Here is a 22,986-nt window from a genome sequence, read left to right on the forward strand (position 1 = left end):
CAAGGCTTCCACTAGCTTTGAAGAAAGAACCTGAGAGAACAGAATTCTGGAAGCCTCAGAAACTGCTCCATAGAAGAAACGCTCTAGAGAGAAAAGGAATCATTTAAAACGCAAGGTATTTACTCTTTATCGTTCAAAGAAATGGAAGAGGAAATTTTTTCACTCTCTTGCCTATTTGGAAAAGTTACTTGTATTAACTAGTCATTCAAAGGATTCCTTCCAACTCAGGTCCATAATCATAAAAAAAAAAAAAAAGCTAAGAAACAGGAAACAGTCATTTCTTAACTGAAAGAGGATATGATAGCAATCAAAACAACACCTCCAGTCCTTTCGTAAAGCAAAAGCCTAAGATATTCCATTTGAAATCAACTTTTCCTGGAAACAAGAACTTAATAGTTTTCTTTCAAATCAACAACAAAACCCCTGCAGTGGATGGATAAGACAAACCAGCCAGCAAATCACAGCTGACAAGTGACCTGATCAAAGTTAAAAATGGTTCCTAAATGATGCATTGATTGTGCCCTGGAAATGGAAAAAAGCACACTCTTCCCACAGATGTCAATACCCGCGTGCGGCTTTACAATGAAACTTGAAAGCCTATTTTGGAGACTTTGCTTCTTCTTTAAGAAGAAAAGATAAAGGTTTCATGTGAAAGAAATCAAAGACATCTGAAGGGGGGGTGTGCCATTTATGTGTGTGTGTGTGTGTGTGTGTGTGTGTGTGTGTGTGTGTGTATCTGTCAGCAGCTGCAGTTTGAGATTTTAGGCATTTGAGCAATAAAGAAAATCACCAGTCAGAGACCAAACTGTTAATGACACTAGAGTCTGAGACCAGCAGGCCGGTTGCTATGCCCGCTAGCTCTGATTGCTCCCAAAAGTCTACCTGGACACACGGTACCCATGCTGGACAGTGTCTCTGGATCAAAGTCAATGCTCCAAAACAACTATATTACACACACACACACACACACACACACACACACACACACACACCACATCCTGATACACAAATTCTACTGCCGAGGCCCTGGCAGTCCCATCTTCAGAAATAGTAAACATTTTATTGAATGAAACAACAGCACCATATCAGAAGCCCAAGACACAAAGTTCAGAAGCTGTAAGGAAATTCAGGCCCTGTGCCACTTAAAGTCTCTAATTAGGATGACATGGGGAGTCGAGACTCAGGTAGCGAGCTCTGTGACATGTGCCTGAGTGCACCCCTGTATGTGAGAGCCCGCGTGGAGGGGACCAGCTCAGCAACTTGATGACTTGACCTACCTCATTTTTTTCTAACCTGATTAGGACTATAAACGGGAAGCACTATGAGAATCGGATCTCTCCTAGAAGCCCAACGAGTTGCTCATTCTTACTAACTGGTAAGCACTCCCGTGGTGTTCGGTACCATGAAGTCCGGAGAGACAAACACCACCGTGCATTCAGCTTCTGCACGGATGGCGCCAACACAAGACAGTCCGTAATACCGCAAATTCCAAAACCTACCAAAAAGCGCAAACCCAGTCATATTTTAACATCTGGGCTTTTAAACTTCCATTTATATTCTTTTTCTAAGTATGATAGACAAACTGGATTCCATGGAGACTAGAAATTCCTGGGCACAGCTGAAGTCCTCACTCTACCCAGACCCAAGAAATTTAAAGAACAGGCGTAGGGTCAGCTAAGAGTCAAATTTCTTGTACTGCCTTGTCTTTCACTAAATTCTCCTTCAGGCAGCTGCTCTGCTGGGCTCAGCTCCAGGTAGAAGAAACCATGGCTTCATGACTGCTTGTACGTGGGACCTCTGCTAGGTTGTAGAAAGCACGTGCAGAAACCAGAAGACACCTTCTTTCTCTTTGCTTTAGTGCTGCATATACCCAAACAAAGCAATTGAAAAGGCTGAAGAATGAGCAGTGGTAATGTAGAAGCAGGATAAGAAAGCAGGAGCAAGCACTTATTCTCTGATGTGAAAGTGGTCTTTGGTTAGCTTTAAGTAAACCCACCCCCAACCCCCGCCCCAACCTGGCTTCCATGGACTCAGCCACCCAGCAGTTCCTAAAAGGACCCAGGTCCCATTTGGGTTCCAACAACTCAGGTGAAATACCACCTTGGGCGTTGCTACTCCCAACCCACAGGCTGAAGCTCAATGGCGTCAAGCCGATCAGGTTGTCTCTGACAGATCCCAGTACCCTAAGAAGTACGGGGAAACTGAAAAGCACTGATTTAAAAGCTTCTTCTTAAAATGATTTAAACCTAAACTGTTTTAAAATGTGCTCAAGCCACTCAGAAATATTTTCATTACCTCTGAGTTGTTAATTGGGAAAGTCTACTGCTTGCGCCCTTACTGCCTATATATTTAGATACGTGTTCGGTCCTAGAGCTGCCCAGGGCTCCCAGGGTGTGGTTGAGGAGTCTCTCTCCCAGGACGGCTAAGAGGGCTGGCTGCTCATGGCTGCAGGCTGTCGTTTAATACATCACTGCTCCATGACCTAGCATCACTTACTACTCAAGAGGAAGACAATGACAGACTCCGAACTTATCCTTTTCAACAGGGGTAAGAATCTACACTCCCATTGACTTAATATATTATGATACATTCTCAATTATGTGTTGTAATATGAGCAAATAGCCATGTACTTAATCCAAAAAGGAACTCTACAAATCATTTCATTGCTTTAGGAATACAGTATGCTTTTTTTTCTGTGTGCCATGGTTTAGTTTATTGGGACATTTCTTTTTCTCAGACAAACATTCATTCATTTATTGAAAGTCTGTTCCACACCAGCAACCATGCTAGGTGGGAGATGGCAGCAAAAAGAACTCACAGCCTAAAGGGGCAAACGGGCACAAACAAGTGAAGCTCACCGTGGTAAGTGCAGTGTGTTGTGTGAGCAGAGAAGCAGTGATTCACTGGAAAGCAGGAGAAAATAGCCCTGCTCTGAATAGCCTCTCATTCAGACAGTCTGATAAATAAGTGAAAGTTTGGCTGGGTTTTCAATGAGGAAAAGGAATTCTAAATCAGCAACTCAAATGGAGGAGAGATGGGTGTCCAGCACAAAGGAAGAGTGTTAGGTGATGAAAAGGCCAGCAATGCCCAGGAGACAGCCAGCCAAGGTAAACATCTTTACCCCATAACTCTCCACAGGGGTAGGGGACCATTTTACATCTTTCTTAGAGGTGATGTTGTCCTACGTTTAAGGGTGTTCTTTTTGAATGAATGAGAACTTTGGTTGTTAACAGAGTGCATCGTCATGGCTAGAGTTTTCCCACAACCAACCTGAGCATGAGAAGTCCAGGAAACAACCCCTTACCTGTAATGAGGAAGAGCTTCTTAACCAGATGCAAAGTCACAGGCCGGCTGTGAACTCAAGAGGCTGCTTCCCAGTTTACCTGAAAAACAATAGAAAAGGGCCATTGTGTTAACTTGGAACAGCCAAGCTTTTTAACAGTCCCAGTAGAGACCTGCAGACGATGTCTCTGCTCCTCGGTCTCAGAGCAGAAAACCTGGCCAGCATCACGTGGCCAACGGGTTGGATCAAAGAGACCTGGGTGAGATGGCTGGTGCTATAACTCAGCAGCACGATAACTGTAAGCCAGGTCTTTAACCGAGTTGTGCCTCAGTTTCCTCACCTGCAATAGCTACCTCACAGAATGATTAAGAAGGTCTTTTACATTCCAGAAACCATGCTACGCCTGCAGTCAAATGAATGCGATAAGTTCTCTGCTCTCAGGGCATTGACAGTCCACAAAGACAAAGGAAGTAAACAGGTGGTAATCATGACCTTGATACAGCTGACAGGAACTAAAGTGAGGAAAATACAAGGTGACAGACAGGGAGTTTTTCCAGAGGCACCGGCTGACCCCAGAGAGGTTAAAGGAAGCTCCCCAGAGCACACGATGGCTAAACTGAGGTCTGACGAGCAGGAGTTGGCCAGACTAAGAGGGCAAGCAAAGAGCATGCCAGACAGAGGGAACAGCAAAACGAAATGAGATACCTCCGAAGCAAGAATAACAGCGAGTGCACAAGTGAAATGAGAACGTCAGAGGCCAAGAGGGAGACAGGCAAACAACAGAGCCATAGACGTAGGTGATCAAAAAAGGCCTTGCAGTCATTTTAGGAGGGTTTAGAGTTTATCTTAAGCCCCATGGTAAGCCCATGAAGGGTCTTACATAGGAGAGCGTTCTGGTTCAGAAAGCCTTCTGCAACGGCAGAGCGAAGAAAGGATTAGGAGGAGACAAGGAAAGCCCATCTCGCTACCCCAAATGCCACATCACTGGCCTGCTGTGGAGAGGACCAAGCGAGAAGGTCCTAAGGGAAGGAGACAGTTAGGGTTTCCTCCGGCACTCAGGTGAGCCACTGCTTCTGAACTACAGGCTCCTCCAGGGTTAGGCGATTCCCCCCAGGCAGACACCCCATCAGGAGCAGCCTGCCTGTCCCAACACACCCTCTAAAAGGTGGACGTTGCCAGGGTATCACAGCAGTCCTCAAAGTGTGGTCCCCAGGCAAGCAGCATGAACACCACTTGGGAATGTGTTGGAAATGCAAATGCTTGGCCCATCCCAAACCTAGTGACTCAAAAGCTCTGGGGCGTGGGGAGTATCCAGCAACGTGTGTTTTTACAAGCCCTCCAGGTGATTCAGACTAAACGGGAGCAGTGCCAGTACTGGGAGGCCGGAGCAGAGTGCTGAGTGCAGAGCTGGCCAAGCTTGCTAACCCAACAATGCCTTTGTGCTCTGGGCCTCACGCGCTATAGGGTCTGTGACGTCCACTTCTGTGTAAAAACAAACAAACAACGCAGACTTTATCACTGTTCCTGGCCTTGCAAAGCCTGGGGTAGAGTGCACGGGGCCCACCTTTGTGTGGGGATGCGGTGCCGCGGGAGGATGTCATTTTCCTGAGGCACACCTTATCCTCCTCTGTGACCCTCGTTTGTTTCAAGAAGGCAAAGGAAATGCCAGCTTCAGGAAAGAGGACGCACGCTTCTCCTTTTAGACAACATCACTCCTCCCACCTAGATACAGAAGCTGACCACTCCAGAAAAGAAACAGAGAGGCCATCCGGAAAGCTCTGTGTGGTTTTATCAGAGGGTCAAGTTTCCTTCTGGAGTGGGGAACAAACTGTGGTTACACAGATACGGACACACAGGGGCCATGAAGTGATTCAGGGTTGAGAAGAGCTCAGTACAGCTGCCTCTCCGAATATCTATCTTCTGTCTATACAAAAGATAAAATTACCTCGCCCTGCAAAGAAGCATATTTCTGTAAAGAGCAGGCAAATTGTCACATTCTTGCTTATGTTTCTGGAGCTCTTGCTTTTCTTTATGAAAGGGGGAAAATGGGGTTCAAAACATAATACAAAGTGTTCAGATCAACACCAATCGAGGTGATGCCCTACGTGTCACAACCACATTCGTCTTTCAAGGTGTGCCCCTCGTGACAACACCGCAGCAAAGGTGGCTCAGCCGCAGAACCTCTAACAGGTCGAGAAACTGTGTGTGGTCCAGAGGCCGTGAGGTCCCTGCACTCCCAGCACACAAATCATGCTTCGGAAATCCCTACTGCCTTCCCTGTACAGCACCCTATGTCTGCACACCCCAGTTCTCCAGCCTCCTTACCTGCCCCTATGTGTGTGGTGCCCACACCTGAGGGCCTTTCACAAGTCCCACGTGGCCTATTTGTCCTGCACTCTACACCTTGCTGAGCACCCTGAAGATAACGGCTGTTCTGCCATCCCCCCCGCACCAGACTGTAAGATCCCTGAGGTGTTTAATAAGCATGCGTTGAATAAACGACTGAATGTATGGACTCATCTAGAATAAGAATTTCAGGCCTGGATGCCATCACCTCACCTTTTCTAGCCCAAATAGGTGCAATGACTTGCCCAAGGCCACAGAGACCACGGTCACACCAGGGGAGGCAGTAGAGATGGTTCTCAATGCTTTCTGACATTCTGGGGCTGTATTCCCACCTTTCTTGGGTGCCTGTAAACCATTACCACTTGAAGACAAAAGCACTTTATTTGTGATAAGAATGGATTCATTTTTTTGTGTGTTTTATTTTGAAACCCTGCCCAACAGCATGCAGGAACATCTTGTGAATCTTAAAATTTAGGACACTAAGCCCAATCTAAGGGCAGAGTGGGGATTCTAGGGGGAGCAGGGGCAGGAAATGGCTGTGGGTAGAGGAGTGGGTCAGACTTGGTAAAAGTTCCCAGGGATGTAGTTATGTGTAACTTCTCTGCTGGTGTGGGCGTACTCAGGTAGCACAGGCAAAGAGAATCTCCCTGTCCATCTCCATGCTGTTCTGCAAAAACACTGTATTGCTCAAACAACTTTTGGCGTTGACAGCAGAATATCCAAGTTTAGAGTTTCGTTTTGCCAGCCAGGAGCTGAGAACTCTTGGAAAATGTAAATACTTTTTAGAGATGTGAGAGAGAAAGTATGCCCTAAATAAAGCACACTTTCTAGGCGGCACAGGTCACAGATGAGTCAAACCCTTCTCCTCAAAACTGACTAGGAAAAGCCCCTCCGTGGAGGAGGGAAGGTTTCAGCTGCTGGCCAAGTTCACCTGTGAAGCAGGAACAGAAGTTGGATCATTTCCCGAGCTTCTTTCTCAAAATAAAATAGACTAAAAAAAAGAGCAAAATGATCCCAAGTACAATGATGTTGTTTAATCTTAATTTTCATATATAGATCACGGGGCTTTTCATTACAACTGGTCAAGTATGTGCATCATCAAGGATATTACACGCACACACACACGCACACACACTACGTGAACAAGAATCCGTTGTGCCCAGTGCCTTCCCAGGTATCCTGGGCTCCTCATGAGCTGCCCCAGACACTTGGTGCCACCAGTGGCCCTCTGTGGCCCTGTCCCCAACCCCCGCCTTGCACGGTGCTCTATCACCCCATCAAATTCACACCCTTAGCTAGCTGCTCTGGAGAAGTATTTTATGAAATTATTCCTGTTAAGGTATAAATAACTAATGTATTACCTGTCTTATGTGTGTTTACATGTTGAAGAAGAGGTTTAAAGAGAAATGTTTCCTCTAAATTCCTCTAACGGTACAATTTTAGGCACAGCAGTCAGTGAATTCCACCTTTTGCGTAAGGAGACCTTTGCACAGCCCTCATCCCATCACACTAACCATTTCCCACTTCATTTGTTTCCTAAGCTGACTCTGCCCCTACAGGGGGGCCGACGGGGATCCTGCATTTGTAGAAATGGAGGCTCACGTTGATAAAAGGATGTGCAAAGTCCAACTCCTCAATCTGTCAATTAGCCTGCATCAGAACCAAATTGTCTGTGGAGAGTGAGGGGCCCTTCATCCATTTCTGGTCAGCATTTACTTAGGAAGGGGGTGTGCATTATCCTTAGTGTCTGAACCAAAGCAGGGGAGGGGGTGGGAAAAATTGGCCTCAAGACATTCCGAAGACCTCTGCAGAGGCCCGAAGCTTATAGACTAGTATTTTCAAGAATGCCCCAAAGCACTTAATAATCAGTGTCTGTAAAACCGTCCTAAAAATAACAGCTTCAGAACTGACTTCTTTCACTGTTGACAAAGGACTCTCTGATTTGGTCCCATCCAAGATAAGAGCCTCTCTGTAAGAATAAAAGCATGTGTCAAGATAAAAATGGAAGTGGAGCCAGTGGGACAGAAGCCAGCCTTTACAACCAAGTATCCGAGCGGCCAAGAAAAGAACAGGAAAAGGCACCTCTCACACGCTGCCAGTACCACAGGCTCAAATACAGGGGTTCCTAAACTGGTGTTTCTAAAATCTACCTGATAAGAACCATCTAGATACTTAGTTTAAAACATACGGAGTCCCAGGACCCACTCCATGCCTATAAAGTTAAAACTCCAGGGGTGGGGTCTGAGAATGTATATGTCTAGCCAGCACCCCTGGGGAATGTCAGGCAAGTTTCAGAAATAATGCTCCAAATGAAACAATTGGCAACTTTTTGAAACTCGGCAATCAGATAACTTCCAAGTGATAGGGTATCTGAGAAAATGTAGCCTTAACTGGAGGAAGTTAGAGCCTTCATTATCTAGTTAAAACTGTGGAATATAATCAACATGCAATGCAGAAATCAATGTAACTAAATCTTAGCAAAACAAATCCTCTCCTTTTAGCTTAACTGTATCCGGCCTGGAAGACCCTTCCGAACCTCCGTCCTGCCCTAAGGACTGAAGGTAATCCCTGCACAGCTGCTCCTGATGCTGATACAGGCCCAACCTGAAGGAACAGGGCTGACAGCCCTCAGTGTCATCCCAATAGAGACCAGCCCTAAATAACAGGCAACCGACGCTATGTCCTACCCAACAGATGCCCTCCTGGTGTCAGTCTTTACAAGTTTTAGCCTTCGGCTGACTATTCCATAGTCTTATTCACAGCCCAGCTTTACGTGAGGGCTTGCAACTCCAAAGTGTGGTCCACAGACCCAGCAGCACCAATGCCAGGGGCAGCTTGTTAGAAACCCAGAATCCCAGGCCCCACCCAGGCCTGCTGAATCGGAATCGGCACTTGAACAAGAGTCGGGGCAATTCTCGTGTACATTCAAGTTTGAGAAGCCCTGCTTTAAAGCATGGAAAGTGCCAATGTGAAACTTTACCCCCACCCGTGGAACAACCAGGTCATTAGCCCACCCACTGACACTCCAGACTCCAAGAGGCCTTCTTCCCTCACACTCTTTACTCACATCTTGTCAGTGTTGGTTTGTCTTGGGGCCAAATCACGATCAGCACAACCGAGCCCGAGGCGTAGGATTGGCCTCCTTTAGAAGGCAGGAGTAGGCACCCGTGACCAGAAAGGAGTAGAGACAATCCAAAGTCAAACAATACCATGGAATGCTGGCTCTCCTGGTTCCAGCACAATGTTAATGAGGTCGAGGTCACGGGTATGATTAGCTTCCTCTATGTCTTGGCACAGACTCCAACCCTCTGCCCTCTGGCTGCCTATAAAGGCTGACGCATCCTTGGTTACTAAGAGGACTCGGAAAATGACAGGGGAAGGCTGAACAGAGAATCACCAGTAAACAACTCAAAAACCTGAAGGACTGATGAGCAGAACACGCTGGGGAACAGCACTCAGCCCAGAGGGATGGCTGACCGATGACAGATGACTCGGTCAGAACTCAACATTACCTGGACGGCTGAGCAACAACATGCCCGAAGGAGATACCTGAAATTTCACACGAAGAAATGGAAGGCTCATGGTCAAGATTTTAAAAATAAAACACACACACATAAGCTAGAGAAAATCTAACCTAATGGCAATTCTTGTTTCAAAAGGTTAAAATTTTTTTTTAAACATGCAAGTTATGTTGACTATGTAGTTGCAAAGAAAGCCAACATATTCTTAGGGTTCCTGAGTCTAGTTTCCAGACCCAGGGAACAGTGATCTCTAGTTGCATAGCTGATCAGATGATCCTAAATAGTCCCCTGGCCACTGTCCACACAGAGGTGGATATACAACCTGTCACATCTTTTCATCACCACCACCACTTGGGTTCTTATTATTCAGTGCGGCCTCTTCACCTGGCTACAGCTCTTTTTGGCTTTGGATTATAGTTTAAACGTTCCACACATCAGGGTCGCTCCCTTTGATACTGCCCTTTCTTTACTAACCAAGAAAAGAACTATATACCTAAGCACAAAGTAGAAAAAACATGTAAATAGACAAGGTGACCTAAGCATACTCATTTACCAAAAGGATTCAGATCAAAATGACCTACAGTCACCTGTTTGAGCCAGCACACTATGCTACATATTACAACATGAATCCAGGCAGAATCAGTAATTAGGTCCGTAAATTATAAGCTTCTACTCCAGAAGAACCCTGAAAGCACTACTGTAAGAACAAGCAAATGACAGAGTATATATATCTGTTTAGACATACTTCTCTATGTAGAATCATCTTCTAGGAATGGACAGTTAGCCATTAAAAAAAAAATGGATGTGATTTTAGATTATTTTTAAAGTCATGAGCCATGTTTTGCTTAAGTATATAGTTCATATACAAATGGTAGGCACTTATTTAAAAAAAAGAAAGGAAAAAAAGAAAAAGACTGCTTACTGCTTTGTAGTTCCAGACTATCCAGTCTATTGCTTTTATTTTCAGAAATTGTGATCCCTATGGGCAAGAGAAAAAAGGTTTTAAAATGTTAAGAGGTTCTTTGTACTGCACAAGTGTGTGCCATGCACCACTTATCTGAAGATTGCGTGAGGCTACTGTCTGTGCATTCACAGCCATCCTTAAACACCTGGCTAACTGCCTCAAAACTAGAAAACAACATGTGACACTCAGCCCAACTGCAGCCAGCCCCAAGAGAAAGGAAGCATGAACTCCAGGTGCCTTTGACAACACAGCTCAGTGTGGAAAGAAAGAAAATGCTGAACAATAGAATCAGTAGAGGAAAAAGAGCCCCCTCTATTTTCCGGGCATGTAGGGAAGTTGCTGCTATAGGGATGTTTAAGATTTCGCTGTTGGTGCGCGTTCTACTGAACACTGAAACAATTTTAAAAAAGAGAAAAAAATCTAACGTGACAGGATAGTACATATTTAATTCAGTACTTCTGATCAATCAGATTTAATCCAGTCCTTACCCATCTCCCTGAGGCTTACACATTTAGATGTAGAACTGAAACACCGCTCAGCTCACACAAGGTTTATGAAAACACACAAAGCCTACCCACAGTAACGAGCGTGTGCTTCTTCCCTGTTCGGAGTAAGCTGCCCCACGCTGGCTTTGGGTCACAGCACCCAGTCCTGGTTCCATCCCCCGAGCCTTCCAGTATTAGTAACTGTATTGATAACAAATACAAATTTCAACTGCTTTTTGAAGACAGGGATTTGTTCATGATGGATGTACCACAGATGTTGGAAGATATACTGTGTTGTGGCCCTAACTGCTAATACAGTTTTGTACAAAAAAACACAAACCACCAATAACTGCTACGTTTGTTCTGATTTTAAAACACGAGTAACATGTTACTTACAGAAAATCTGAAAAAAAAGAAAAAAGAAAAATAAAGAAAACAGCAACCTGTAACCATTAGCCCAAGATAACCAGTTAAAAGTTTAGTCTCCATCCTTCTGGTCTGTCTGTGGCTCCGAGTTTTTCTTTCTATGGCATCTGAGAAAAGCAGGCATGGGTGAGGAGAGGTATTATTGCTGATTACATAGGCTGACAATGATTGATAACCCCCAGTGCCCTTACCCTAAACCCACAGCAATAAGAGGTATAATGGTTATGCACAAATCTAATAGATGCCAACAATTCAGCAACCATGCATTGGGGTCTGCTATGCACCCTTTTATTTATTCTGCAAGTGAATGAAATTCAAATTAACAGCAATAGCCACTGAGGACCTTCAAAAGAGAAGGCGGGTAAGCCTTGTCCCTTGTGGACATAAAAACAAAAGGTAGTTTTCCTAGTACAAGTTCTCCAGGTGCCTGGTGACAGCGCTCTCCTTGGCTTGCACATGGCTGCCTTCTCGCTGTGTCTTCACCGCAGACCAGGAGAACCCTGACCATCCTCTCTAAGGTGGAAAAAAATGACACTGGGGGAGAAAGGGTTGTCGAGCAATTGTCTATAATGACCTGGGAACCACAGACATATGCAGATACCCACCAGTATCCAGGGGGCCCTGCTAGTCTGTGCACTTTTAGGAGCAGAGAGATTCAATACAACAGAAGTTCTCAGTTCCACAAACAGGAAGTGCTTTAAAAGGCCACACTCTTACTGTAATGACACCCTAGCTTCATACAGCAGCCTGGGCTGCAAATCCTTGCTGTATCACCCTTATGCAGCCAAAGCCAGGCAACCAGGTTATACCTTGTTGAACTATTCTCTGTACATAAGGAAGGCACAAGAAAAGAACTGCTTTTACTGCTGATGTCACCTCAGTAAGTGTTAAACATTGTTATGAACCTGCTGAAACCCTCAATGCTCTTCATTCAAGTACTATAACTGGGTACACAGTTCAGTACCTATTATTTTAGAAACCATGTGAAAAGTTTTAAAAGTTAATTTGGTTGCACTGTCCTAAATGGAACCTCAAAAGTTCATCTGATATAAACACCTCAGAAGTCTTATTTAATTTTGACTCAAATACTTATTAAATAGTGTCTATAAAACCACTTCATCAACACATGTGGTATTAAATAAAAATCAGAACAAGGAGGAAAAGTCAAAACACACTGAGGTTCTCCTTTCTTATCTGCCAAGTCTCAAAGTCAAAGTTAGGTGTTTCTCTTGACCTAGCTGATGGTATTACATTTAAACTAAGAAAATATGCAGATAACACATCTCTTTAGCTATGCTCAGTATTTTGTTGATGCACACAAAACTAGTTTACATTCTCAGCAAGTGAAGGTCACCTTACATTTTCTTAAATAAAACATACACCCGAATATTACCTTGGGCCGCTATAAGAAAATACCATAGAGTGGGTGACTTAAAAAACAGACATTTATTTTTCGTTCTTCTGGAGGATGCAAGTCCCAGATCAAGGTCCTCAGCAGATTCAATTCCTGGTGAGGACCCTCTTCCTGGCTTGCAGACGGCCACCTTCTCCCTCTGGCAGACAGAGAATGCTGTGGTCTCTCGTCCTCTTATTATAAGGACAGGAATCCCATCGTAGGGGCTTCACCCTTGTGACCTCATTTAAACCTAATTACCTCCCAAGGCCCCACCTCCAAATACCATCACATGGGGCATTAAGCCTTCAACACATGAATTTTGAAAGAACATATTCTGTTCTTAGCGTGTGTGTGTGTGTGTGTGTGTGTGTGTGTGTGGTGTGTGTGTGTGGTGGTGGGGGTATCAATTTTGTCAGTTACACAGCTTAGCTATTATTATTAGGTTGGTGCAAAGGTAACCGCAGTTTTTGCAGTTATTAACCTTTTAAACCGCAATGACTTTCGCACCAACCTAATAAATATGTTTAGAATCATTCCTCTTAACTATCTCAGTTCAAAACAAACTGATCTCACCAAGTCTGCAAAATAGCACCAGTAAGTGTCTGGTCATTTAAGGCCAAGGTCAGGGGCTTGATTACCCCCAGTTAGACCTCTTGAAAGGTGAAAGAGAACAATTCACTTACAAGGACACAGGTTATGCTCACCCTGAGCACAATTTAGTAAACCTCCGCAGACCAGGCAACCACCTGCCACTACTATGAAAACCATGCTTTCATCTCTAGCTCCAGACCTCTCTTCCTGCCTGTGTATCCAACTCTGCTGGGTGTCTCCCTCTCTAGAAGCCTCACAGTTCAGTTTTAGATTCAGCTGAACTTATGACTCCTTGCCATCTCCCCAAACTGAGGCTCCCCACAACTGCTCACCTCAGTGAATGGTGTCACCCTGGACTCCCTCGAGCTAAGTGCCCACCCTGAGATGACCAAGGAAGTGTGGTCAGTCTCTCCAGGACTCTCCCCCACTCCCTCACCAAGTGCCAAGTGACCTTAGGATTCCTGCACTAGCCTCCCAACTCACCTTCTACCCCGTCCCTGGCCTCCTTGTCACCTAGCCCATCTAGTGGCCACCAGTTCTTTCTAAAGCACAATATGATCACATCCTTCACCTGCTGCAAATTCTCCATTTTCCACATAGCTTTCAAGATGAAGTTCAGACTCCCCCGCTCAGCACCCAAGACCTATGCTCTCAGGTACTTCCATGCACAACTCTGCCTCCAGTCCAAGTAACTACTTACTGTCAGTGCCCTTTTCAAGCCTCTAGACTCCAAACGTATGCATTATTATTATATCATGCATTACTGTAATTTTAAAAGTAATGAAAACGAAAAAATAAAACCACGAAGGTGCATGAGGAACCAAGTATCCATTCTTTTCTTTACTCTTTTAGTCACACCTTCTACAGCAAGAGAGAGTCAAGTGTTTCAAGTGCTAGACCAGACTCTTCCCTGAGCACAGTCTGGGTTTTATAAGTTGATGATCAGATCAGACCTTTGATTCTTTCTTTGCCATTCTAAGGCTGAGAAGTCTCACCTCTGAGAAAAACTGCTGTTTGTTTTCATGGCACATTAGCTGGTAGTTCTACTCAGCCACGGCTCAAACTGGACACATATTTTTATAAAACATAGAAAGAAACAGCCCCCCAGCCCCCCGTTCTTTTTCCCTTATCCCTGTGGAAGAACCATAGGACTGGCTGCCCCCTGCCACCATCCTCAGCCAGGTCACTTCCCTCTAATCAGGCTGGCTTGTGAAAGAGAAGCTTTTCCAGTATAGGCTCTTCTGAATCAAAAAGGCAGCTTCCAGGGTTTGTGCAGGTCCTTCCCATAGAGGTTTGCTTTTCCAACTAGAATGTGTGCTCTGTGAGAGGTGCTCTGGTTCTTGCTGTGTTACCAGAAACCAGAAGAGAGCCTGGCACATGGGAGAGTCACCATAGGTATTTGCTGAATGACGTGATAAAAGAATGGATGATTGGGCAAATAGGCATTCCTCCCAAATTAGAAAGGCAATATACAGCATACTGGTAGTTCCCAAGCTCAAAACACACTGTTTTGCTAAGAATCTTTTGTTCACTCTGCTCTTACCGTGTTTTCCCCAAAATAAGACCTAGCCGGACCACCAGCTGATGGTGGTGCGTCTTTTGGAGCAAAAATTAATATAAGTCCAGTCTTATTTTAATATAATATATAATAAAATACTTTTAATATAAGACCGGGTATAATATAATATAATATAATATTAATTTTTGCTCCAAAAGCCGCATTAGAGCTGATGGTCTGGCTAGGTCTTATTTTGGGGGAAACATGGTAGGTACAACCTTAGTAAAACACAGGACAATGTATCAATGTATCATTAACCTCAAGAGATACTTTAAAGTTGCTCTTTGGGAATAAATTCTAGAGATTAGATATTTACTTACTATTTGTATCTTTCTTCCGAGCAGTAGCAATCCTAACATTGCTTTTAGGATTCCCAAGAGAGGCACTCACCATGTCTACCACTGAAGTCTTCTTTTCTTTTCCTCAAATACAATTTAGATATTTACTTTAGTGGGACCTGGAACCTGAGAACCTGCCATTGCAAGGGGGCAGTGAGGCCTGGGCTTGCAAGCCACACCTGTGCTCCAGCCTTCAGATCCACACAGAGCCTACACTACACATTCCCTGGAACGGGAGTCCCAGAAAACGCTGGCAAGGATGGGCCAAAAGGATGCAGCCTGCAAGTTCTAGAAAGATCAAATGTTTCTGGGCGTGGACTGCCAGGGCATGGGTATAGCCTCCAGTCTGGGTCTGCCTTAAGCAGCAGTGGCTCACTCTAAAATCAGATATTCGTGCATTCTACCTCTTAGAACAGCACTGCTTTTTCCTGGGCATTAGAAATAGTCGAAATAGTCGACAACCATCATTAACATTTTCTGAGCACTTAGCCAGAGACACCACCCTAAGACCTAACCTAAAGTAATCACAGTTAATCTTCAAGGTGATTCTTTGACTTGAACTCTTACCACCATTTTACAGACACAGAAACCAAAGCTGAGAAAAATGAAATAACTCGTTCAAGGTTGAGATAGCGGCAGTTCCGAGAACGCCTCAGTCCCAATTTGGGTCTCCTATTTTTGGTCTCCTACTTTGTCAGTTCTTTGCAATAAAGAATTTGAGAAGCTGTATATACTGTTCATTAAAAAAGTAATCCATACTTTCCCATATAGTTTCTTCTTCTACTATGGACTTTTCCTTCCTGCCCCGCCCAAGCATTATATGCAGTAAAAATCTCTTTAATTCATCAGTCTATACATCTCTGCAGGCAGGTGCCATCGATTCTGAGCCCATCCACCCGGATGAATAAATAGCATAGAGTATTTTTCCCAGAAGGCATCACTTTGCTCTCATCTACAAAGATCCTTTTTCCTTCCTATAGACTCATTACTGGTTCATGTATCATGACTGGAATTATATTCAAGAATGTTCGCTTGCAGTGTAATTGTTCTTCCTAAGTGGCCCTCTCTGAAGACAAGTGATTGCCTTTCCTCACCCCGATCATCTCCAGCAACACACAATGTCCTCTTTCTGGCATAAAATGTTTGCTTCATCCTCTGCAAACCACAACCAGCCACACTACCTGCTCGCCATATGACCACTTAGGAAAAAACACTATTTTAACATGGGGCTTTATCTGGTATTACTTCAAACTCCTCAAATATTAGTTCATCAGAACCAGATTTCTGACAGATTAATAACAAGTCTCTCACAGGATGACAGCAAAAAGAAATGAGAATCTTGGATTTTATTTCGTTCCCCCATCTTTAAAACAGTTACTCTTCCCATTTCTTTTCCCTATTTTTGAAACATTTCATCTCCTCATACCTTTTCCCTATCTTTAAAACATTTCATCTCCCCACGAGCGTTTGTTCCCTCTCTCTTAAACTTGAAAAGGAGAAGTTGTTTTAAATGGACCAGTAGGAAAGAATCAGGAAAATGCAGGAAAAGGCAACACCAAAGACATTAACAACCGATCATCGCTTAACCCTGGTAGGAGTGGAGCTCTCGGGCGAGTGGGTGAAGCAAAAGCAACACGCGGACAATAAATGTCCCTTCAAACTCGGTTACTCAGATTTAACTCCCAGGACGAGGCTCTAACAGCTACAGCTCGCCCTCCTCCTCCCGCCCACACCTCTCCTCCCTTTGGCTCCAACACACACTTGTGTATAGGGGCCGCTTTGCGATTTCAAACACTTCTACTCTTACATGTGGGTCACTGATAGCAACCTACATGCATGCACACAATTGCAGCAGAGAAAACGGGAAATACAGGAAATGCCCCGGGTGGGAGCGAGGATGGGGGTGGGGGATAAGACTTCGTCTCTACTCCCATTTACTTCCATTGGAACAGCTCACTGATGCTCCTGAAACTCATGACCCTCCTGAAATAAGAGAAAAAGTTGAACGGGATTGAAGAAACCCCTTTTGCTTTTCTGAGTTCAAAGAACAGTAGACCTCTGAAAGGAAGGGAAAGAAGAGGGGGAAAAAAAGCAAAAAAAAACTTTGTGCCTAAAAACATTCAGAAACATAGTCTCCACCAGCCCTTCACCCCATCCCACGGGCTCAACCAAACCATCCCAGATGTGGTCTTCCCCACTCCACGCCCACCTCCTCCAGCCCGCACCCCAAATCACTGCGCTGCCCACAAAAATGCAGCCCAAATCTGAGAAGCAGCTGACGTCTGTGGCCGGCGTGACCCACACGCCACAGACCAGGCCCCGCAGGGGCGACCACTGGCGGCCCCTCGAGCGCGGTACCAGGCGCGCGGAGCTGCGCCCAGGACCCGAGAGCCGCGGTGGCTGCGGTCACTGCCGGGCGAAGTTCGCCAGCCGCGGCTGGAGAGCAAGACTCGCGCCGGCTTCCCGGCAAGTCGCTGTTCCAGACACAACTTTTTTCCACTTCTGCTGCCGGCGGCCGCGGCAGTGAGACCAGAAGCAGCCTTTCCCCTCCATTCCCAGCGTCCACCACCCGTCCCGCTGCAGCTCCCCGGCCCGGTCCTCGTCCCTCCCCGCGGGCTCCGTGGGCGCCGGAGCGGAGTTCCCGCGCGCGCAGCCGGGTCCCCGCCGGCCGCGGTGGTTCCGCCAGCACCCGCGCGGTGTCCCCCGCCAGCCCCACCGGGCCCGGGCTGCAGCGTCTCCCGCCCGCAGCGCGCACCGGGGCCAGCGGCTCCCACTCACCCGGCCCGGCTCGGCGTCCCCGAGCCCGCAGCCTCCCCAGCCGGGGCTTTCCGTTACGCCTCCTCGCAGCCACCTCTCGGGTCCCGCGGGCCGCTCCGGGAAGGCGGAGGGAGGAGAGAGGGGAGGAGGCGACGAGAGGAGGGGGTGAGGGAGGGAGGGGAGAGGGTCCACGGGTGGGGGAGGAGGAGCAGGCGAGGCGAGAGCGCCGACCTGGGCCGCCGCCGGGCTAGCGCGGAGGGAGGAGAAAGAGGGGCGGGAGCAGAGAAAGAAAGAGGCCGCCAAGCCTCCCCGCCCAGGACCCGGCCCCGCGCCGCTGCCCAGTCGCCGTCGCCGCCTCCGTCCGGCTCCCGGGCCGAGCGTCCGGGGGGAGGGGTCGGGCCCGGGGCTCTCCCGGCGCGGGGCGGGAGGGGAGTGTGCTGCGGGCACCGGAGGGTGTGAGCGAAAGGGGATCCCCGGGGGGAGGGACAGGGACCCGGGGGCCTGGGAGCTGGTCACTGCGCCCGCCCGGCGGCGCCTCCCGGAATCCTGCGAGGGTCCCCAGAGCCTCGCCGGGGAACATCGGGGACAGTTTCGAGACGCCGTCTCAAGAGCGCCGAGAGCACGAACGGTGCGGCCGGGGAGGCCCGGAGCGGCGAAGTCGGAGCAGGGGTGAGAGGCCGGACTCCTTTGGCAGAAAGCGGGCCCTGAAGCGACCTGGGCAGTTCCCCAGGCTGGGCCCCAGGGGGAAGGACGTCGATCCGGTGGTCCCGGGGAATCCAACAGGGAAGGGTGGCTGGGGGGCCTGGACCCCCATCTTCGCCTTCCTCTCCCAGAGAGGAGGCTCCGGGCAGAAGTTTCCTTGCCCTCGGAGTCTCTAGGTGAGGAAACAGTGCAAACAGTCACAAAGAATATTCGTAAATAGATTGTTTGGGGTCCTGAAACATCCTCTCCTGAATTCAAAATACTGCTGGGATGAATTTCGAAGGCGCTTTAGCGGACAGTCTGAAAAAGTAGCCTTATCCTGAGAGTGGACTCACTAACTCCCCACCACCTACCCGAGGGTGGGAGCAAAGAGCACAGAGTTAAATGGCCACGAATTAAGGTGACAATATTCCTTATGATGTAAACGGCGGTCCAGCATTTAGCCAAGCAAACTCCCTTGTCCGTTTTTCCTGTCAAACTTGCTCCTGTCCTCAGCTTCTCAGCCTGTTACCTGGGACACCTGTACCCAGTTGCCTGAACTCAGACCCTAGTAGTCAATTCGGCCTCTCTTCTCCATTGCCAGTAACAGCTCCCATTAATGCTTCACTTTTAAGGTCTTTCCAGTTGCCCGGTCCTTTTCAAGACCGATGCCACCTTCCTGGTTCTTGGTAGAGACGTCATGGCTCCAGCAGCCTCCTCCTTGGTTTCCTGCTGTGGCATCCATCTGCACAAGTCTACAGGTCAGTGGTTTTAGAACACCGCTCAGGCAAGCTACTTCCTGTTCTAGAAGCTCTCTGGGGCACTTTGACACAGAAAATTCTGAATTACTTCAAAACTTTTCTATTCAAAACCCTCCACCTACCCATCCCTTGGAGCCTGGTGCTCTTGCTGAGTATCCATCCTCCCCTCCTGCCAGAAGGTTCCATACTATCCATGGGGAAGTTGCTGATGCTCTTGGCAGAAGTGGAATGCTCTCTTCCATTTTCTCCCACAGCCAAATCCCGCTTTATCTTTATTGAAAATGAAGTTTGCAGTACAACATTTCTTCTATTAAAGAATGTGTGAGTTCTTCCCATTTTTGAAATCATATACTAGAAATAACAAGGCTTATGGGGAAAACAGGGTTGGGAACAAACGACTCAAAAATCTAGGTAACATTGCAACCAGAGCACTAACAAAAACAGCAACCATTCCAAAAAACATACCAGCAGAGTTTATGAGCCATGTTAAATTCCTAATAAATATTACAGCAAATATAAATACAGGACTTTACCTTTATAAAAAGATGGAGGTAACTGATGAAGAGATTGGAAAGAAAGTTGTTTGAGGCTGCACATTTAGGAAGACAAGCAGACAATGTGCAAATAAAAGGTGAATCACCCCCTCCCAATTAGCCTTTCTGAATTGGAGCTCATGGCCAAACCTATGTAAGAGAATGAACATCGGGTGACTGGGCATCACGCATAGCATTGTGTGTTCTCCACAACTTACATTCTGCTGTGTTTTGTTTGCAGGTGTTACTACTTGGTGGTGCAAAATATGAGGTGCTGAGAACAACTGTATGTGAACCAACACAACCACCCCATTTTACTAATATCTTTTCCCTACATATAAATCATGAATGAGTTAATCTGTGTTACATATGCTCTTATTACCGAAACATGCTGGTAACAGAGCAGATTCACTTAATTTTGTGCTTAGAAAGTAGACTATACTTCGTTCTGCAGATCTGTTGAGCACTGTATGCCAGGAACTGGTTCAGGCACTGGGGATGCATCGGTGAACAAAGAGAAACACAAAAATTCCTGCCTTCATCAACTATGGGTGCTTGAACAGGGCATGATGGATGGTCTGTATAATTTGGTCGTATTACACATTTCATGTGTACATAACTTGAATTGATACCTCATGTACATTTTAATCTCTTTGAGGGCTAGAGTTGAGCCTTATGTCATATCTTTCACATTGTCTGACAGTAAATACTGGAAACTGTAAATTAAGGACTTTACACCCATTTATATCTTGCGCTATTGAATTCACAGGAAACCACCTGAGAAATCGGAGGTTTTCTCAGAACCCTATTTGTTGCAAGTTGGGCTAAAATCAAAGCAAGCGTCCCCAGATGGATTATTTGAATTTGAACAATAGATAAATTACACTCTTTAGGAAGCAAGACATTAGACATGGGAAGGGGAGAGAGAATAGAGAAGGAGATGCTAAATGGTGTAGTTCAAGAAGAAAGTAGCTGCTAAGTTCTCTGGAAAGGCAGGCCAGGGAAAGAAGGACAATAACAGGAACTTCGAGGTATTGTGAATGCTGCTTCTATCATGAGCTTCAGCCACATTTTCAAGAAACACTTACTATGAGGCGTAAGTGAGGAGGCAATTATAAGAAATTAAAGGGAACCTGCCAAGTTTGGTCAAATGACAAGACCTTGGAAGAAAATAATTATGAGCCACCACATAGATCATAAGGCAAAATTACTATGGTGCCTGGTTAAAATGTGCTTCTGAACTTACTCAGTCCTTGGGACAGTGTAGCCCACCTGGTGTAACTGGCAGCACCAGGCTACCTGTTTTTCATGTGTGAAGACTTGGTATCCTATTCTGAGTATGAGTCTGCTTGGGATTTAAATGAAGTCTGCATTTATAACAGACACATTTGATATGTTTTCATGATTGGCATCACACTGAATTTAGATTAAATTTGCTGATTCATCTTTATAAAAACCTACCTCTCAAATCCACTACCCGCCCCCCCACCATTTTGAGAAATTGGTATTTCCTTAAACTGTGATCATGAATGTTAGTACGGAACACAAACTTCGAAATCAATGTCTTTGGAAAAATCACAAAAAAATTAAAGTTCTTCAACTGAGCATCTCTTCAAGGAAAATAAAAATTGCAGTTCACCAACTTGGGGTCCTGTGAAAAATCGGTGTCTTAAAATTATTTTTCTGCCTTTTTAGTCCATGGATCTAACTGTACAAAGAACTCGACTAAAATTATAAGAATTCATTTTCCTTAACAAATACAGGTTAAGAAGCCATCTTTTGGGCCCAAGAATGGCCTGGCTAAAGTCTCCAATGGACTTAGTAATGTTGTATTTCAATTTCTGCTTCCAAGGGTGAAAATGAAGGTAAGTCAAGGGTGAAAATGAAACCTGTAAATACAAAAGAAATTTCCCTGTTTTTACTGAAATTCTGAGGATAGCTAAATATCTCCAACTGAGAACAAATATTCCAAGTGCCAATATGCACCTAGGGTTTTCCAGTAACCACATAACGGAAGGGCATTAGGACCAAGTCAGATATCAAGAGCCATGAGCTTCTGATAAAGAAAATCTCAATGATCTGTAGAAAAGACTTCCTTTTTCCTCACACGTCTATTAAGGACACTGGCCACACTAGAGCCAAGGAGAAACATGGCCCTCAAAATACACCATGGCTAAGTCATGAAAGAAATAAGTACACACAACTTCGGGCATTTGCTCTCTCCTGATAAAAACTGAGAGCTGTGGATCACTTTTATCTTCTGGCTACTGTCTTTGTCTCTTGGCCTTCCTTTCTTCTATAAATGAAGCAATAGTTTTAATTTGCCACTGACTTCTAAAGAAGTATCCTGCTTTCCTGCCTCTAGTTCCAAAACTAGACTCCATGTGACTGGTTAAACTCAACCCAAGAAGGTGCTCCGTTCATTTCCTCCTATTATGTCACCACTACCATAAACAAATCCATCTGGCCCTCATCCAATTGAACTTACCCCTGAAGTGAGGTGGAAATTTCCATACAGTGAGAATGTTTTACTGCAATATTACTTTATAAGTTGCATGCAAATTCTGCAACATTCTTAGCTGCTCGTTAACGTGTAACTGGCAAATTCAATTCACTGAACCTTTAGTCACTCCAAATTTTCACCTGCAGACATTTTCCTGGATTACAAAACTTTCTCGGAAGAGGTACAGAATACAAAGAAGCTTAGGGGATTAGCTGTCTTAACAGTATTCTTGACAGGCATAAAACCACCCAAAGAAAGTGTGCCTTAGCCCTTTATAACAAAGCTGTTCATCTGGTACCTGGTTTGTGCTTTCAGGAGCTTTATCTTTTCTATTATGAATTATGTGTTGCTCTCAAAACCTCTAAGAGGTAAGATTTTACTATTACCCTCACTGGTACCTATTATGAAATTTGGAAAATACCCAGCATAATTCAATAGCAATGCTAAGATGAGAATTTGAAGAAACTAGTGCTGTTTTTGTGTTCTGAAGATGGTGCTTGTCCCTAATCTGGCCCAGACTGAAAAACCTAATCTCCAGTCTGAAAGCCTTGCCTGTGAGGAACTTTTTTTCTTTTACTGTTTTCTAATCCTCTTCCTGGAAACAAGAAGCACAAACATGTATATGTATAAGACTTGCAATTCTTGGGCACCCTATTTTCACATAGCGCTAGAATTAGAAAATGTAGTATTTTCTATTGATAATAAAAAATATTGAGTGTTATTAACTATAACATGTATATTACCTACTTCCAAATGGCCCTGGGTGACTTTTCATTTAAAATAACAGAAGAAGGTAAGAGCCTCTTTCCAGGGTCCTGGTTTACCATGGCTGAGCATTAAATT

General features: G+C 45.4%; 1 protein-coding gene across 2 annotated transcripts in view; it reads right to left on the reverse strand.

Annotated features, from left to right (window-relative positions):
* Positions 1–17,822, reverse strand: part of LHFPL2 (LHFPL tetraspan subfamily member 2) — a 144,163-nt gene extending 126,341 nt beyond the window's left edge. For both annotated transcript variants that reach the window (XM_033110373.1, XM_033110374.1), the window contains exons 1-2: positions 17,687–17,822; positions 3,305–3,383 (exon numbers count right to left, since the gene is read on the reverse strand). The gene's annotated coding sequence lies outside the window, so the exon portion shown is untranslated. The remainder of the gene's footprint in view (positions 1–3,304; positions 3,384–17,686) is intronic.
* Positions 17,823–22,986: the final 5,164 nt, after the last annotated feature.

Source organism: Rhinolophus ferrumequinum, chromosome 7 (genome assembly GCF_004115265.2).
Source record: "Rhinolophus ferrumequinum isolate MPI-CBG mRhiFer1 chromosome 7, mRhiFer1_v1.p, whole genome shotgun sequence".
Taxonomy (NCBI): domain Eukaryota; kingdom Metazoa; phylum Chordata; class Mammalia; order Chiroptera; family Rhinolophidae; genus Rhinolophus; species Rhinolophus ferrumequinum.